Source organism: Otolemur garnettii, unplaced genomic scaffold (assembly GCF_000181295.1).
Source record: "Otolemur garnettii isolate 467f Iridium unplaced genomic scaffold, OtoGar3 scaffold00182, whole genome shotgun sequence".
NCBI lineage: Eukaryota > Metazoa > Chordata > Mammalia > Primates > Galagidae > Otolemur > Otolemur garnettii.
The window spans coordinates 553,113-557,682 of record NW_003852577.1 but is presented as its reverse complement, the minus strand read 5'-3'; positions in this window follow the sequence as shown (position 1 = coordinate 557,682).

Here is a 4,570-nt window from a genome sequence, read left to right as displayed (position 1 = left end):
AGTCCTGCTCAGAGCAGGAAAGGAGGTGGGAAACAGCCCCTGCTTGTAAGAATATAAGGTGGACTTGGAAGTAAATATCAAAATCCTGAATATGGCTGGGCGCCCGTGGCTCAGTGGCTAGGAGACTAGCCACATACACCAGGGCTGGTAGGTTCGAACCCAGCCCAGGCCTACTAAACAACAATGGCAAGTACAACAACCAAATAGCTGGGCATTGTCCTGGGCACCTGTAGTCCTAGTTACTTGGGAGGCTGAGGCAAAAGAATCACTTAAGCCCAGGAGTTAAAGGTTGCTGTGAGCTATGACACCATGGTACTCTACTGAGGGTGACATAGTGAGACTCTCTCAAAAAAAATCCTGAATATGTTGCGTTCCACTTGCCTTAGTAAGACCCATTGTTAAGAGTTTTATGACGTAATCATAAGTGTGTGGAAGGGGTTAGCTATAAGAATGTTGATCATATGACTATTTGAAAAAAACTAAATTTGGTAGCTGAGGGAAATTACTTAAACATTTGATAAGTGATATCTTTCTCTCTTTCCCCTCCGTCCCCCTTCCTATCTCTCCCTTTCTTTTTCTTTTTTCTTGTTTGCCTCCCTTTAAATTTAGAAATTGGCTATAATTATGTATTACTACATAGTATTATTTTAATACAAAAACAATAAAATTAAAAATATTCAGTTGGTTATACTATTCTTTAAAATTCTTTTCTCTTAAGATTATAATTTTTAAAAAACTTAGAGTTTCATTTAATAAGTTCCTTGGAGGAGGCATCATACCGTAATGTCTCACCATTCTCTGCTTAATTCAAGGGGAATCTTAGTAATCAAATGATTTCTCTTCTGCCTCCAAGTCTTCGACCACTGCTGTGGAAGATGCCTTTGACCTCTCTTTCACGGAGCTATCACCGGAATGTTTCATATTTGTAGGTCTAATAATCAGATTTCTGTTTCTCCTATTACACAGAGCTTCATGGAAACAGAGACCATTTTAACTAACCAGGTGCAGAAAAGGGTTAACGTAGTGGGCCTGAGTCTGCTGTCCTTAGCAAGGCCTGCTTACAAGGTTGGCCTTTGGCTGGGGTCTGGGAACTCGAGTAGTAAGCAATTCCCTCTACTGACATGAAACGCTGATAGGATCATCGAGGCTGTCCATGCCTGCACCACTGGGATAGGTAATGGGGGGTATGCGGAACACCACTTTGCTTCTGGGCCTCGGCTCTGTGCTATGAGTCAAGCAGAGGGTCTCTACGTGACTAGCCCCCAAGGGCATCAAGTCTCCTGATGGGCTTCCCTGGGCAGATATGCTGTAGGCATGGTGCTGGGGTATACTTTGCGTGGCCCCATGGCAGGGAGGGAGCGCAAGGAAGCTTGCACTCGGATTTGTCCCCTCTACCTGTGTCTTCTACCCATTCAGCTGTGTGTCCTCACCACAACACCAAATAAAGCTTAACTGTGAATGCAACTCTTTGCCAAGTCTTGTGAGTCCCCATAGCAAATATTCAAAACAGGGGAATGTCTTTTGACCCTCAAAACCCCATTGTATCCCCAGAACTTTGCATAGTATTTGACATTTTGATAAGTAGCTTACTACATATTTTTTTAAATGAAATTAGAAATGACCTCAGAATTATAAAGCTAAAAGCCTATTCTGTGGAATTTCTCAAAGCAACTAAGAAATGTTATCATTTATCAACTACATCCTAATGACCCAGGTCGAGAAGGTATATCCTTCTGGGGAAAAAGCAGAATAAAAATTGATTCAGGAAATGTGGCATAGTCAAAGTCCATCAGAATCTTTTTCTTTTTTTCTTTTTTTGCAGTTCAAACCCAGGGCCAGGTTTGAACCCACTACCTCGGGTATATGGGGCTGGCGCCCTACTCCTTGAACCACAGGCACTGCCCAACAGAATCTTTTTCTCATGAGGGGGAAGTTTTTGTGCCTAAAGTGGCAGCAGGGGAGAGGTGGGCCTGGGTGCTTCTCTGTCTCTTCCCAACCTTGCCTGTGTTTTCATTGTCAGCCGTCTCCTCACACAGGGTGATACCCTGAATCTGGGGTGGCAAGTGCTTTTAACACTGGGTAACATTGGAATCATCTGGAAGCTTTTAAGAAATACTGATGCCAGGCTGCCCCCCTCCATGCTGCTATAATTGGTCTGAGCTATGGTCTAGACATGGATTTTAACAGATAGTCCCTGACGTGCACCCTTCTTCCCCCTTTCTGCCTTTGATAATCAGATTTCATGAGGTCTGTGCTTCCAACAAGGTCAACTTTTTCTTATTTTTGAAACACTTCTTAAAATTTCTAGTTTCTGATTTCCTAACTCACAGCCAATAAGCAGGCACATGTGTAAGGGGAGGAAATAGCACCTTTTCCCTCCTGGCACGAGAAAATTGGAGCAAACAGGACGAGTCAGTGAACTCAAAACTGCACACATCGCTGGCGTGGTGCTCATGCCTGTAATCCCAGCACTTGGGAGGCCAAGGTGGGTGGATCACCTGAGCTCACAGATTTGAGACCAGCCTGAGCAAGAGCAAGAGCCATCTCTAAGAAAAATAGCCAGGTGTTGTGGCAGGCACGTGTAGTCCCAGTTACTTGGGAGACTGAGGCAAGAGGATCGCTTAAGCCCAAGAGTTTGAGGTTGCTGTGGGTTAAGATGCCATAGCACTCTACTGAGGGTGACAAAGTGAGACTCTGTCTCAAAAAAAAAAAAAAAAGAAAAAAACTGCACAAGTCAGGACTCTGCAGACTGGGTTACTGCCAAGGGCATTGCTGGCATGACGTTGTGGACAGCGTGAGGACTTTTGGTGTGTTTGTTTTGCAAGGGTGTTCATAACAAGGTCTCACTTTGTCACCTGAACTAGACTGCAGTGGTATCATCGTAGCTCACTGCAATCTCAAACTCCTGGGACTGCAAGCTTGCACTCATACCTGGCTAATTGTTTTTTTTTTAAGAGATGAGGTCTTGCTATGTTGCCCAGGCTGGTCTCAGACTCCTGGGCTCAAGCAGTCTTCTGCCTTGGCCTCCCATAGTGCTAGGATTACAGTGTGACCCACCGCACCTGGTCTGGAGAGCATGGTTTTTCATAATGACCGGTAGTCTATACCACCAGTTGCAGAAAGGTATACTTCACTTTCTTTATAAGATGATGTTAATTTTATTTTGAATATTTGGTAACAGCTCTTTATCAATGATGAGGATACATATGTTATCTAAGGCATTGGGAAGCTCCCTCCTCCAGTGAGTGTAAATCCACCCCTTTGCCGTGCTTTAACCCTTCTCTAGACTAGACAGTGGGCCATGAGGTGCGTGAGCTGTTAATTGGCAGAGCTGTGATTTATCTTTCCTTCCTAGGACCCAGCTAGGTTGCTTGGGAATTGGATTATATGTCTGTGAGCAGTGGGTAATAAATTGGGGGAAGTAAGGCTATTCAGATCTTAAAGTCAGGCAGAGGAGTTTGGCTTTGAAATGCATGGACATGTAGGTTCTCAAACAGAATAGAAGGGCTGTAGAAAGGGTGTTTGGGGGTGGCCGGGTGTAGAGCTGGAGGCTCCATGGAGGAGGTGGGCCTAAGCTGGAATGAAGTGGATTCTAGTGGGCACATCTGAGGAAAGGCCCAAGGGGGAGGGGGCATTAACAGCTCTTGCACCTGCTGTGTGTCCCACTCATCCCATTTTCAAAATTAGAAGCAGTGAGAATTCAGAAGGAAGGCAGTCTGAGCCCTTTGGGTTCAGAGAATCTGTTTTGGACACAGCTTCACTTTTTTTGTGCCTCCTGCTATAGTCTAAGGGGTGGCAGTGGGAATTCTAAGGTAAGTTGTGGTTAAAACCTCAAGGACTAGCTAACAGCCCAGTGGCGACACAGCCTGGAGGGGCAGCCACTGGGCATGGGGTCTGCAAGCTGGGGGTGGACAGGCCCAGGCAGGGCCCAGGGGAGTCAGGTGCTAAGAAAGGCATCAGCTTTCACAGCTAACCGAGGCTCTTCCCATTGTGAACCAGCCAACCAGAGGCAACTGACCACTGAGGAAACTGGTCCCATTGCCACTCATTTGTTTCCCCCCATAACACTTTTCAACACAGAATGAAGACTTGTAAAAAGGGTGGGGAGTTTATGGCTGCAGGAAACTGGCCCCTACTTTGCTCTGCTGACAGGTTTATAAGGCCAAAGAAGTTCAAAAAGTAAAAAGAATTTCTAAGCAAATGTATTTTTACCTTTTTTTAAAATACAAAGGCAATTTGCACTGATTCTGTAAGTGAAGCATGACAGGTACTCAAAATGTATTATCTTATGTTTTTAAATATGAACAAAAGTATCAATAAGTTTTTTATTTGCTTTTCTTGTTTTTAAAGAATGATCTGAGTAAATATTCCTTCAGCTCTCACACTCTCGCTTCTGTCTACCTTCCCTTCAAATGCATCTTCGTTTCTCGGGTGGTTTATTTTTTCTCCCTGCACCTTGCCGGCTCAGTCATGTCCCTCGTCTTCCCATCACCTCCATGGATTCCTGTGTCTCTGCTTTCTGCCCAAACGTGGAAAGTTAATTGCTTCATTAAGTGTTTTATGTTTGTAG